At 34.9% G+C, this 15,669-nt stretch overlaps 1 protein-coding gene across 1 annotated transcript in view; it reads right to left on the bottom strand.

Moving 5' to 3' along the window:
• Positions 1 to 8,670, bottom strand: part of LOC142225701 (cell adhesion molecule Dscam2-like) — a 288,289-nt gene extending 279,619 nt beyond the window's left edge. The window contains exon 1 of the mRNA XM_075295544.1: positions 7,815 to 8,670. The gene's annotated coding sequence lies outside the window, so the exon portion shown is untranslated. The remainder of the gene's footprint in view (positions 1 to 7,814) is intronic.
• Positions 8,671 to 15,669: the final 6,999 nt, after the last annotated feature.

Raw genomic sequence — 15,669 nt, 5'->3', positions numbered from 1 at the left:
GTAAAAATTATATGTTTGGAACTAAATTTTTTTAACAAAATATTTTAAGTGCAAGCATATAATGTTCATAAACTAGCATAACATGTTTGGGACATATATGTTAATATGTTAGAACATATTATGTTTGGGACATAAAATGTTTGTAAATATAATATGTTTAGTTGTAAACATATATTAATTTGGAAATAGCCAACAAACATATATGTGTTTAGAAAGAGAAACCTAGAGAGTATACTGCAAATAAAATAATGGTAGTAACCAATTGGCGCCTTAAAAATATATCCCCACAAAGAAAATTTCATTAAAAGGTGAAACATAATATGTTTGAACAATACAAACAATATTTTGTTTGGACCAATTCTGAAAATATATATGCTTGAAGCGAAATGTGTTTGGGGTATATGTTACAGAAGCGATTTTTTTAAGATGAGATTTCAACTACCATTTGCCTTATAAAAGGGGATTTAAATCCACCTTTAGTAGATTTCGAACCTAATGTGGTCCATTAAGTTTATTATAATGTATAACACGAATCAAACTCCCGCAAAACCCCCCACTTTTATTTCTATATTAAGGTGGGTACTAAGTTCGAGTTTAGCCGGCAAAAACAGTATAAAAATATATTTTCTTGAAGCAAATTTTATTCTAACTTAATGGGAAAATATCCGTTGTAACAACCCTACGGGAAATGGATCAACCACAGGACCGGTACAGGACTAGTACCTGGTGTACATGAACCAGTCCTAGTTTTGGTCAAGACGTATGGAAGAGACCGGTCACTTTAACATAGGTTTGTCATTGACGGGGTAAATTAACACTTTAGGACACTTCTTGGACTCGTTCCTTAAGACACGTCCTGGGACATTTTAATAGTAGCACTCCATAGACAGGTCCTCATGAACCAGTCTCGGACAAACTCTTAGGAATCTGTTTCAGTTTGGTTGTCCGAATCGAACCAGAAATGAAAAAATTTTGAACAATAATTTATTCTGGTAATTCTGTGTAGATCCAAAAAGATTTTTATATCAAGCGAGTATGGAAATCATTAAATTATAACCATTTAAAAACTGCTACAAACTAGATCACTGGTACCAGTCCTGTGATAGGTCCGTCAGTGGCAATTTTCAACAATTTCCCGTAGGGAATTTAAAATATTTATTTTCTGTGAAAAGAATTATTAACGAAAAGTAACCGTGAAAAATGGCCAATTTAGCGCGATAGTACCAACTTACTCGTAATACCAGACTTTAAGTGTGAAATTAATTTGCGTGTAATCTTATTTAGATGACTTGTTACACTTTTGTTTATTTCTACAATTTCTATTCAAGTAGTCTCATATTACAGCTTTAATGGTCATATTTTTATCCATCAATTATTTTGCAAACTTTGGTATATCTACGAATAAGTGATTACGTATTAGGTGATTATATACTTTAAAAACACTACTTATTTCATGGCTAAGAGTATGCCTGCACTGAAAAAAATATTGTCGTGAGGTCAAAGATTTCATGTCTTTAAAATACGAATACAAATTTTGCTTAGCATAGAAGACGCATTTCTCTAAAATAAAGTTATTTTTCTTGTCCAAAAGTCGATAAACTTTTTAATGAAGTCATATTGTCCTTATAATTAAGTGTTTTGACTTAAAAATGGGTATCTTAACATGAAAGAAAAAATTTATAGGCTTAGGTCAACTTGACTTTAATAATTCAGAAAAATTCTTTAAATTTAATGAAATTGTCTTTAAATTTGTTGTCTTTTTGCGTCTTGACTACAAAGCAAAAAATCGTTCAAATATAGGACATGTTTTTCAAAACTTTATTTTAAAGAAGTTTTTTACTTCAAACATAGCATAATTTCTACTGGAAGTCGAGTCCTAATTTGGAAAATAAAGTTGCCGTTAACCCGTTTTTAAAGGACTTTGATAGCATATGAAGAAAAAAAAGCTGAGAAAGCGAAAAATTAAAATTTGCTTCCTAGAAGCAAGTACACAAAACCTAAATTTAAAAGAGAATTGTGTCTTAAAAGTATCCTTACTTGTATTCTCCGCTTCTGTGGCTCGGAATCAATACCAAATTTTTTAAAGTAAAGTCAAAATCTTTGTAACCGAGTATGCTTTTTTTTCAGTGTGGGGAGAAGTACATAAACAGAAAATAATCTGAAAGTCTATTTATACCCTGCTCCACACTGTGGAACAGGCTTTTTTTATAAGTTAGTGCATATGTTTGCAACACCCAGAAGGAGACGAGATAGACACATGGTGTCTTTGGCACAAATGCTAAGGGTGGGCTCCTGAGTCGATATAGCGATGTCCGTCTGTCCGTCTGTCCGTGAACACATTTTTGTAATCAAAGTCTAGGTCGCAGTTTTAGTCCAATCAACTTCAAATTTGGCACAAGTATGTGTTTTGGCTCAGAATAGATCCCTATTGATTTTGGAAGAAATCGGTTCAGATTTAGATATAGCTCCCATATATATATTTCGCCCGATATGGACTTATATGGCCACAGAAGCCAGAGTTATACCCTAATTTACTTAAAATTTTGCACAAGAAGAACAATTAGTACTATAGTCAAGAGTGCCAAATTTTATTGACATCGGTTCAGATTTAGATATAGCTCCCATATATATCTTTCGCCCGATATGGACTAAAACGGTCCCAGAAGCCAGAGTTTTACCCCAATTTGGTTGAAATTTTGCAGAGGGAGTAGAATTATCATTGTAGCTGTGCGTGCCAAATTTTGCTGAAATCGGTTCAGATTTAGATATAGCTCCCATATATAGCTTTCGCCCGATTTACACTCATATGGCCACAGAGGCCAATTTTTTGGTCCGATTTAGTTGAAATCTTGCACAGGGAGTAGAATTAACATTGTTGCTATGCGTGGCAAATTTGGTTGAAATCGGTTCAGATTTAGATATAGCTCCCATATATAGCTTTCGCCCGATTTACACTCATATGACCACAGAGGCCAATTTTTAACTCCGATTCAGTTGAAATTTTGCACAGGGAGTAGAATTAGCATTGTTGCTATGCGTGCCAAATTTGGTTGAAATCGGTTCAGATTTAGATATAGCTCCCATATATATGTTTTTCTGATTTCGACAAAAATGGTCAAAATACCAACATTTTCCTTGTAAAATCCACTGCCACTGCTTAGTCGAAAAGTTGTAAATATGACTCTAATTTTCCTAAACTTCTAATACATATATGTCGAGCGATAAATCATAAATAAACTTTTTCGAAGTTTCCTTAAAATTGCTTCAGATTTAAACGTTTCCCATATTTTTTACTAACATTGTGTTCCACCCTTGTGCATTGGCCGACTTAAATTTTGAGTCTATAGATTTTGTAGAAGTCTATCAAATTCTTCCAGATCCAGTGATATTTAAATGTACGTATTTGGGACAAACCTTTATATATAGCCCCAACACATTTGGCGGATATGATATGGTATCGAAAATTTAGATGTACAAAGTGGTGCAGGGTATAATATAGTCGGCCCCGCTCGTCTTTAGACTTTCCTTACTTGTTTTTTTTACCAAAAGTCACATTTTGTATTGAAATATAAACAAAAGAGGAAGAAACCAACACCGAAAAAAAATGAACTGTTTTATAGGAAGAATGAACTACCACGCACGAAAATTGACTAAATTTTACTCCACATTTTCAGATTTCCACAAAGCGTTGTTAAAACCAGGCAATTTTAATGCCCTGTTGTACTTTTTAACTGCAGTTCACGAAATTACATCATCTCATAGAAGAACAAAATAACTAAAAGTAAAGTAGAACATCACTGGCGCCAAATCATGATCATTTTAACCATACAGTTGTTCATTCTTACTATTTTTGGGAATCGTACTAAAATTTTCATTTGTTTTAGTTCATATTGAATTTATGTGTACGGTCATTGAACTTTATACTCACGTTTAGTAAAATTTTTGAGACATACTTAAAAAAAAGTAAGATTTCATTAAGCTGTGGAAAATTTCGATAAAAATAATAAAATTTAACTACAAGCAAATAATTTTTTTTCCAATAAAAATGAGTTAAATTTAGCGTTAATTTAACTATGGAATTTTTTTCTGTGAACAGTAACAAACAAAACAAATGAAGAAAGAGGAAGCAGACACAAAATAAACCCTGCAAACTGCACTAAAGTCTATGATTTCACATTGGCAAAGGAAAAGTGATATGCTTGTACAAAAAATTTATTATAGGCAAAGCTCACTTCGTCCTTCGTCCAGTCCGAATGTATCGAGGTATTTCTAATCTTTGTGCCATTCCCAAGCTGATGGAAAAATCTGACCTAATTCTATTTCATATCAGATTTTTTCATTATTATCTGCAAGTCACCATGGGTTTAGAAAGAAGCGATCTACTATAACAAACCTCTTACACGCAAAGAAAAAAACGTTTTGAAAACGTGTACCGAAAACGTTTTTCTTTTGTTAGAGTTTTTTGAATTGCTTCGAAAATTTTAAACTTTTATCACCAAAAAAATTCGTTTGTTAAAAATTTTTTATTTTTTCAATAAAAAAAGTTATTTTTGAAACAAAAACACAGTCCATTTGGTTTATATCAAACACTGTTCTTTTCTGACTTTAGGTCTTTAATAAGACACATTTTACAGTTCAAAATTTAATATACTACAATGTAATGTTGAACATTTTTTCGGAATCTTCCGAACATATCTGGAATATATGTAAAACAAAAAACAACAAAAAACTTTGGTCGAAGCAGGGATCGAACCCACGATCCCTTGGCATGCTCCACGGTGCCAAACTAAATGTTTGTTTCTGTTAAATAAACTTTCTTTATTCGGTTCGTGGGCGCCGCAAGCTATGCTATATAAATATAACTTATATGGATATTTATCTATTGGTGACCATAACAGGTACATAGCTCAGTGGTTAGTGTGTTGGCTTACAAAGTGCATGGTCCGCGGTTCGATTCTCCGTCCAGGCGAAAGGTAAAAAATTTTTAAAAATATATAAAATCGTATAATTTCTTCTACATTGTTGGTATTACAGGAAAAGGTGTTAAGAACTAAAAAACCTCGTGGATGTGAGAAAGATGTGAGGCGAAATGCAATTAGCAAGAAAACAATGTTTTTTTTTGAGTTTGTCTTTATGAAATTGTTTTTACATCCTGGAAAAGAATAAACGTTTATCACAAAGAGTATATACCTTTCTTCCAAATACACTTCCAGCGAAAACCAAATGAGAAACGAACTTTGTTTGTCTAAAATTTCATTTGGGAGGAAAGAATTATTTTTTTTTTTTTTGTGGGTAGAATTTACTTGTTTAGTTAATGATGCTTTTAGAAATCGCTTTCACACAGATACAATGTACACTGATTTCTGTAAAGCATTCGACAAAGTTAATCATGCTCTCGTTTAAAATAAGTTGGATTGGCTTCATCGAATCAGTATTGAAATCGTTTAATTCATATTTAATTGTGTGATAAATTCGGACCTGTTTTCATTAGCGTAAACCCTCAAAAAAATCGCTTCTGTAACATATACCCCAAAACATTTTGCTTCAAGTATATTTCAGGATTGGTCCAAACAAAATATTGTTTGTATTATTCAAACATATTATGTTTCACCTTAGGGCATATACTGGTAGAAAAATATTTTAATGAAATTTTCTTTATGTGGATATATGTTTAAGGCGTCAATTGGTTACTTCCATTATTTTACTTGCAGCATACTCTCTAGGTCTCTCTTTCTAAACATATATATGTTTATAGACTATTTCGAAATTATTATATATTTGCATCTAGGCATATTATATTTACAAACATTTTATGTCCCAAACATAATATGTTTTAACATATTAACAAACATTTTATGCTATTTTATGAACATTATATGCTTGCAGTTAAAAAGTTTGAGTTTCAAACATATAATTTTTACACCCAAATATATGAAAAACGGTCGTTTTCGTCTGTTTATAGTTATTTTATAATGAATATAATTTAAGGTGCAATTGATGCAGAGTTTCTTCGAATTAATTAACCAGCGGCCAAGTTTTTCATATCATGAGGGTTCTCCCTCCATGTTTAACAGTTTTTTGAGACTTTGCCATTACTAGGTCATTACCAGTAATATTTTGAGGTCATTACCAGTAATGTTTTTTTATATCGAATCATCTGACCACATAACTTATTTCCAGTCCCCTCTTTGTGGGCTTAACTAGACCTGTGATAAATGTTTGAAGTTTTCGAAGAAATAAAAAAAAGACTGTAACAAAAGAGAAACGATTGCGATATCCGGTTTCCAAACGTTTTGTTTTTGTGCGTGTATATTCGCACTGTGGGCATTTGTAAATTGTAATAACATTTATGAAAATTGTAATGACATGGAAACGTAATTACTTTGGACGAATAACCAACTTGCATTGATATCAGGCTAATACAAAACTATTAACTTTCTCATATTGGGAATTTTTAACAAAAACGTTGTGGAAGTGAAAATTAAAACCGAGCTATTTTAAGGTTTGACAATTTGTTGCAAAATAAAATTTTTGATAAATGTATTGTCCATTGCTGGCCACTACTTTTCTCGTAAAGCCGCGAAAACACGACCTGTCATTTGACTCAATTCGTGAATCGACCCAATTTTTGGCTCCTTCATAAAAACGAAAATCTGATCCGCCAGGTCATGCGTCATCTACGGCTTTTTTGTAGGCACTTAAGTTGACATATTTTGATAGACAAAAAAAATTAATAATGAAAGCTATGGGATGGGGTTATGACATAAAAATAGTTTCGGTATTTTAAAGTGTCGTATCGACCGAACTACGCCAATCCCGCATTACTTATTTGTGCAGTCACTGATAATATCCATAAACTTAAATAAAGTTACCACACTTTTTTGAGTGTGGTACCAATTTAAGGCAAATCAAAAAATGTTTTGTTGCCATTGTTCATTATAAAAACGTGCTAGAAGTTACAATTTTGGAAAATTTAGGTTAAGTTTAGAAAATTTTAACTAAATTGTATTTCACTAAAATAAGCAACTAATTTTCGACAAATTCAAGAAAATTTATTTGACGCAATTCATGTTTTTCAATTGTAAAAGAAAATTTCGTAGTTTGAATGAACAAATTGGAGTTTAAAATTGCAAAAATGTCTTTAGTATCATACGAAATCCATGAACTATTTAGAGGGAGATACGAATTTAGTAAATGCTTCATTTGTGTATAATTGTTCTCCCTTTTTTTGCTTAATTTAACTAACATTTTATTAAAGTCAAGCTAACTGTCTCACATCACAATAATTCTATGAACAAAAATAGAATTAAATTGGCTTTAGTGCCATATAGGAATCACTTTTATTTTGAGTGAACGTTAGCTATAGGTGATTCCCTTTAATTCACAAAGTTTATCTTCGCATCATTAATGAAAATATCCATGGGAGAAATTTTAATGAAATTGTCTCTTCCATAAAGGCCCCCAAGCGTTAATCCACTGATATTACACATTACAGGATATACCGGATGCGTGGACTAGTGTGCGTATTGCATTGCAATACATTCGTCTGTGCATGGGTGCGTGTGTGCGTTTGTCATAATCATTAATTATGCGTAACATGTGACAAAGTTATGTCAACGACCAACTGACCGAGTTATGTCACTACCATAAACAATTCATGAATCACAAAAATGTACGCACACACACACACGACACACTCACGCACATGTCGATGCTCATTTATCAGACGACACTTTGCAATGTATAGATGCAAAAACAACAACGACAACAACACTAATAATTATACTAGACCCCCGCCCCTAACAATTACTCACAAGTGGGGATAACAGCCATATGAATGGATGACAGGATGCGTAATTGGAAAATCCTTTTGTTGCTTAATATCACTTGCGTACGTATGACGTTTTGCTGCGATTTGTTGAGAAGCCTTTGTGTTTTTGGTTTTTGTATATGTGTATGTGTATATGAATGTGGGCTTCACGTTTCTTTTTTGATGTAACGCACATTTACTTTTATGGCATTCAGCGCTCTTATCGATTCACTTCTTTTCACATTCGATTGCAATTCACAACTCAATTGTCATAACAACAACAACAACAGCAGCTGACAAATCTGTCTCACATCGATTATCCATAAAAAAAGGAAAAATATTTACGCGCACAAACACTCCATTGGATGCAGAAGAGCGGAAGGAGGGCTCTTTAGTTCCTTTTGGAATTTTTCATGATTAACCGACGGGAAAATGAAACTGTATTAAAGGGCATCGAACACACACACACGCGCACACTCTCAAACCCTCTCGCACGGATACCACCGACGTACCAACTGACAGATAAGTCAGCCGACGAAACGAACGAGCACAACAATGAGTGGGCCTTGCGATGAAACCAACGTGTACGGCAAACCTCTTTTTTTGGGGCCGGGTGTTTAATAGAATCGTTCTTATTTCACAACAAACATACAACAAAAAGAGAATCCCATTCTCCACTTATCTCTGACCTGTCCAGAGCAGTGAAAGAGTGCGACTACAATTCGAGTGGGGAGAGGCTATTGAAGCAGACACTTTTGGCAAATATGAACTCAAAAAGGCTAACACTAACAACAATGTAAACTAAATGAAATCCTTTTGGCTGGATGTCTGCGTTGGATGATGCGAATTTAGAACCGTCCGATATGATGAAGCTGCGATGACTGAACAGCATCGCAAGCATGCAGTCTAACCAATAGCTGTGGCTTCAGAGCTTTTGTGAGCGCCACCAACAGGAAAGCTTTCATGATTTCATTCTCTTTTGCCATGTGACTGAATTAGCAGTGTGGGTGAATGTGGTTTCAAATCTCTTCTCTCGTTTCACATTTTTTCTCTTGGAGTTCATATTGCTGCGTTGTGTATTTGTTGCGAGAAGTTTATTGCTGTGATAGAATACAAAACACCAGCATCATCACCATCAACATCATAATTCGATGGAATATTATACGGCCGAGGTATATGAAGTGTTAATGTCGTCAACAGCTGCGATAAGATCACGTTAAGGATGATAAACAAGAATCCATTGAATTGCAAATGTAATGCCGCCATGGGCCTTTCTCGTAGTTCGTTTTTGGAGTCTCTTTGAAATGGCATCATACCACCAGCAATCTTGTGGTAGGTAAGCCCTCCCCGCTCATTGGAATGATGTATGGGAACAAGTAGACATAATTGATTGAAACGAAAGCTATGTGTTCCAAATATCCAATTTTACAAAAATGTGGATCAATTGGAAATTCAAAAGATGAAATTGGTCAATGCACGGACATTGAGAACTTGAAAAGTAGAACAACTATGGCAGAGCACCAAATCACAGAGAGCGATAATCCAAATGGTATGCATAGGCAAATAAGTAGTGGCAATCACAAACGAAAAATTCAAAGTAATTAAATTTTCCTTACAATTGATGTAAATATTTAAGCATGAGAGCAATGGTTGGAATGCCCGCCTTATACCTACAAATGGTCGTGGGTTCAATCCCAGTTTCAATGCTGGTGACATTTATAAGTGGTTCCACATGTAGTGTGAAACAAATCTCTTCTGTAACATATACTCCCAAACCCATTTTGGTTCAAGCAAGCGTATTTTTGAGTATTGCCCAAACATTTATATTTTTGATTTCTTCTAATATATAATATGTTTGAAAGGATATTGGTCTAAACAATATAGTATGTTTGAGTAGTCCAAGCTCGAAACATTTTGTATTTTCCCACGAAAATGTCGTGACACGCGTGAATCACGTGAGTCGTGAACAAAATGCTCGTGAATGGGACTGAAACAAATATGTCGTGCGTGAGAAATAAAATCGGTTCATGAACGTGCGTGAATAAAATTTCTGCAAAAACACGCTCACGAAAAAACAAGATTTAATTCTTACTCGTTTGTTAACTGAAATAAATTTAGCTGTCGAACATTATTCTATTTTTGAATTTTGTTAACTGTGCTCATTACCGGTTGGAAACTGTCGGAGGTCTCGTGAATTTGTCGTGATTCATGTGAATTGTCGTGAATCTTTAAAAGTAGTTCGTGCATGAGTACTGGGTTGCATTTCGTAAATGTGAGTGACTACCACACGTGTCGTGCGTGAATGAACATTTTGCTTTCGTGTGCGTGCGTGAGTGTTAGTGAAATTTTACTCACGCGCATACCTCCAATAGAAATGAACAAATTGTAAATGAATAATCCAAAGCGTGAAATTTTAAATGAGCTATTAATGTAATCCCGAAAGGACTATAATTATTGTGAACAAGTAAGTTAAGTCTTAGGTCTGGCGGGCCGACTATAATATACTCTGCCCCACTATACATTTTCGATACCATCTCAAATCCTTCAAATTTGTTGAGTGCTATATATAAAGAATTATGTTTCCATATACATATAATTAAAGCTGACTCGATCGGGAAAAAATTTGTTAGACTTAAAATTTATGTCGGCTAATGCCCCAGGCTGGAACTGTCTGAACTGATTTCAGCGAAATATGGCATGCGTAGTAACAATAGTAATTGTACTCCCAGTGCAAACTTTCACGTAAATCGGAGTAAAATTTTTGTCTCTGCGGTCATATGAGTGAAAATCAGGCGAAAGATATACAGTAAGGGTCAAAATTGTTCACGAAATTATAGAGAAAACATTAATGCAAAAAAATATACATCATAGATAGAGGCTTGGCAACTCTAATACTTTGTCTATGGTCAAGGGACTAGTTAGTGATAATATGGCATATTTCGTTTCGAAATTTACTCTTCTTCTAGTTTTATATTCATCTATCAGTAAATCCATATATGTGAACAATATTGACCCTGTGTTAATGTTCTCTAACAATTTCAATGAACTTAAATTGTTGTTTGTGGATTTGATTAAGAATGTAAGTAAAATAATTTTTAGACGATACCTTTTTACAGATTTTTCATCAACATTTTGGATTTCTTATCTATTTAGTTTCTTTTTGCGATGGGAAAAGCCAAGGGTACTCTTTTGAGACAGAATGTTGTAAAATATTTAAAAGAAGGAGCCCCATATCGACAGATCGCTAAAAAATATAATACAACAGTTGGATTTATAAATAAAATAAAAAATCAGAATATTTTGGATAATTTGATAATCCAGCAAGTCGCCCAAAAAAACTTTCGCCGGCTGATAGACGCGAAGCTAAGCGATTAATCGTTACCGGTGCAGTAAATACAGCTGTTGAGGTCAAGCAAATATTAAATGAGGAACATAACTTAAACGTGAGTACCAAAACTGTTCGTAGAAGCTTAAAAGCCAGTGGTTTAGTAGCCAGGGCAAAGCCAAAAAATCCGCTATTGACCGACGAAATCCGAAGAAACGCCTGGACTTTGCAAAGAAATACGAAATCTTCACAATAGACGATTGGATGCGGGTAACTTGGTCAGATGAGCCAATAATCAATCGAATTGGCTATGGTGGACGGCAGTGGATATGGGTGGATAAAAGCGTTAGAGTTAAAGAGCGAAATATTTGCCAAACATTAAAATTTGGAGGGCTGTTTTGGTGGAAACCAACTTGGAGTACTTCGCCGAATAAGAGGTAAAATGTGTGCTGCGGACTATATCACCATTCTTGAAGACTCATATCTTCCAAGTCTGGACATATTTGACTTGGAACCAGGATAAAATGATAGCTTTATGCAGGATAACGATCCTAAACATACTGCGAAAAATTCAAAAAAGTGGTTCGAAGAAAATGGTATCAAGCTTTTCGATAGGCCTACCCAATCGCCCGATATAATCCCATTCGAACATATTTGGTCAATTTTAAAAGGAACGATTTTTGCTAAAAAGCATCCGCCTAAGACCGTTGATGAACGTAGAGACCGTTCTATTGAAGCCTGGGTAAATATTAATCCAGAAGTGCTAGGTTAGGTTAGGTTAGGTTAGGTTATGTGGCAGCCCGATGTATCAGGCTCACTTAGACTATTCACTCCATTGTGATACCACAGTGGTGAACTTCTCTCTTATCACTGAGTGCTGCCCGATTCCATGTTAAACTCAATGACAAGGGACCTCCTTTTTATAGCCGAGTCCGAACGGCGTTTCACATTCTAGTGAAACCACTTAGAGAAGCTTTGAAACCCTTAGAAATGTCACCAGCATTACTGAGGTGGGATAATCCACCGCTGAAAAACTTTTTGGTGTTCGGTCGTAGCAGGAATCGAACCCACGACCTTGTGTATGCAAGGCGGGCATGCTAACTATTGCACCACGAAGTGCTAGATAAACTCGTAAAAAGTATGCCAAAAAGAATAAAAGCTGTTAAAAAAGCATGCGGAGATCACACAAAATACTGACTATAGACATCAAATACGACTTTTCCGCTAGGGGTTATCACAATTAAGCCCTTGTATTAATATCTGCTAAAACTTTATATTTAAAGAACTATTTTTTCTGTATTTTTGTATTCAGTAATTGGAATGTATTTAAAATAATTAAAAAAATGACATTAACGTCCATTTTCATGTAGCTCCGTTAGGTTTTAACTGCCTGTTAACAGAAAGTAAATTGCAAATATCTTCTCTCCACTTAACTTTAACTGAAAAAATTTCGTCAGTTAAGTTCCTAACTGGCATATGGAATATATATGCAAGATGGCAGCTTCGTCCATAATACGGTTTAAAAGTTGATTAGTTGACGGAACACTAACGGAGCTTTATGAAAATGGGGTTAAAGTGAATAAAATAAAAAGTTTTGTTACATTTTTTTAACAACTTGTATTTCATAAACAATTTTTGGAAGCTAAACTGAATCGAGTTCAACCAAAATGGCATGTAACAGGTTGGCTGATAAGTCCCCGGTCTGACACATAGATGGCGTCGCTAGTATTAAATGCATATTATTTTTATATAGTACCAACCTTCAAATGATTCGTGTCAAAATTTGACGTCAGTAAGTCAATTAGTTTGTGAGATAGACCGTCTTTTGTGAAGCAACTTTTCTTATTGTGAAAAAAATGGAAAAAAGGAATTTCGTGTTTTGATAAAATACTGTTTTCTGAAGGGGAAAAAATACGGTGGAAGCAAAAACTTGGCTTGATAATGAGTTTCCGGACTCTGCCCCAGAAAAATCAACAATAATTGATTGGTATGCAAAATTCAAGCGTGGTGAAATGAGCACGGAGGACGGTGAACACAGTAGACGCCCGAAAGAGGTGGTTACCGACGAAAACATCAAAAAAAATCCACAAAATAATTTTGAATGACCGTAAAAAGAAATTGATCGAGATAGCAGAGGCCTTAAAGATATCAAAGGAACGTGTTGGTCATATTATTCATCAATATTTGGATATGCGGAAGCTCTGTGCAAAATGGGTGCCGCGCGAGCTCATATTTGACAAAAAACAACAACGTGTTGATGATTCTGAGCGGTGTTTGCAGCTGTTAACTGGTAATACACCCGAGTTTTTCCGTCGATATGTGACAATGGATGAAACATGGCTCCATCACTACCCTCCTGAGTCCAATCGACAGTCGTCTGAGTGGACAGCGACCGGTGAACCGTCTCCGAAGCGTGGAAAGACTCAAAAGCCCGCTGGCAAAGTAATGGCCTCTGTTTTTTGGGATGCGCATGGAATAATTTTTATCGATTATCTTGACAAGGGAAAAACCATCAACAGTGACTATTATATGGCATTTTTGGAGCGTTTGAAGGTCGAAATCGCGGCAAAACGGCCCCATATGAAGAAGAAAAAAGTGTTGTTCCACCAAGACAACGCACCGTGCCACAAGTCATTGAGAACGATGGCAAAAATTCATGAATTGGGCTTCGAATTGCTTCCCCACCCACCGTATTCACCAGATCTGGATGCTCGCAGGGAAAAAATTTGGCTGCAATGAAGAGGTGATCGCCGAAACTGAGGCCTATTTTGAAGCAAAACCGAAGAAGTACTACCAAAATGGTATCAAACAAGTATATACAGCAGTAAGTTCGGCCGGGCCGAATCTTAACTACCCACCACCATGAACCAAATATTAGGGTTTCCTTTGAAATTGCAGGAGGGCTTGAGGACAGATCCCGAAGATAAATTTAAAGATTTCACCTATGACGACTATATCAGATTCTGGATTTATAAGAACCATTTTTGTTTGAGTTTTAGAGGAATCATTAACATATCTCGTAAGTGTGCAAGAAAACTATAAAATAACGTCTTGATTTGAAATCTTAAATCTGTAGATTTTCACCCGAGAAGTAAAATCTGGAAATTTTACATTGAGTTTCAAGCAATTTTCAAGAAGTGATGCCGGTCTATACGGAGGCATTACCAAATGGACCGATAAAAACTTAATCCGATACACGGATTGTGAGCCTAAAATACCAGAATATTTACAATATCAGGCAAATCGGATAAAAACTACACTGAAAAAACAGTGAACCCACCAGGAAAGATAACTTTCGATTAATTTTAGAAAATTTGGAACTTTTTTAGAAAATTTTAACTAAACGGTATTACAAGCGCTGGCATCACTCCGATATGGCAAAAATAAGTAAATATTTTTCGACAAATTCAAGAAAATTTATTAGACATAACTAAATTTTTTCAGTAGTTAAAGAAAATTTTGTAGTTTTAAGAGAAATCTTTGAGTTCAAAATTGCAAGAATGTCTTTAGTGACATACGAAGTTCACGATGGACACATTTTTGGTAAAATTTACAAATTTAAAGAAATAATGAACTTATTTGTAAGAAATACGAAATTAGGAAATCTTTATGCTTTATGTGTGTATAACTTTTTCCCGTTTTTTAGTTCATTTAACTAACATACGCAAAAAATTATTTGACTAAAATAAACTTTTTCCAAACATAATGATTCTATGAACTAATATAAAGTTAATATGGCTTTAGTGAAATAGAGAGTTCACTTTTTTTTTTTGAGTGTACGGTTTCTAGAAACCCAAGGAGTTTAATCGGGAAATCGTTCTTATGGGTGCTATACTAAACCACTGACCGATACTCACCGTTTTCGGCACACCTCTTTATGGCCCGAAAATACCTCTAGATTTCCAATTTCAGGCAAATTGGATAAAAACTTCGGATTCTAGAAGCCCAAGACACCAAATCGGGATATCGGTCTATATGGAGGCTATACCAAAACATGGACCGATACTCACCATTTGTGGCACACCTCTTTAGGGTCATAAAATACCTATAAATTTCCAATTTCAGGCAAATTGTATATAAACTACGGATTCTATAAACCCAAGATGTAAAATCGGGAGATCGGTCTATATGGGGGCTATACCAAAACATGGAACGATAAGGACCATTTTCGGCACACCTTTTGATGGTCCTCAAGTACCTTTAGATTTTCAATTTCAGGCAAATTGGATAAAAACTACGGTTTCTATAAGCCCAAGACCCCAAATCGGGAGGTCGGTTTATATGGGGACCATACCAAAACATGGACCAATGCTCACCATTTTTGGCACACCTCTTTACGGTTCTAAAGTACCTCTCGATTTCCAATTTCAGATAAATTGGATGAAAACTGCGGTTTCTATAAGCCCAAGAAGTAAAATCGGGAGATCGGTCAATATGGGGGCTATACCAAAATATGGACCGATACTCACAATTTTTGGCACACGTATTTATGGTCCTACAATACCTCTAGATTTCAAATTTTAGGCAAATTGAA

The sequence above is a fragment of the Haematobia irritans genome, chromosome 2 (assembly GCF_050003625.1).
Source record: "Haematobia irritans isolate KBUSLIRL chromosome 2, ASM5000362v1, whole genome shotgun sequence".
Classification (NCBI taxonomy): Eukaryota; Metazoa; Arthropoda; class Insecta; order Diptera; family Muscidae; genus Haematobia; species Haematobia irritans.
The sequence above is the reverse complement of the archived record's forward strand: the minus strand, read 5'-3'. Positions and strand labels throughout refer to the sequence as shown.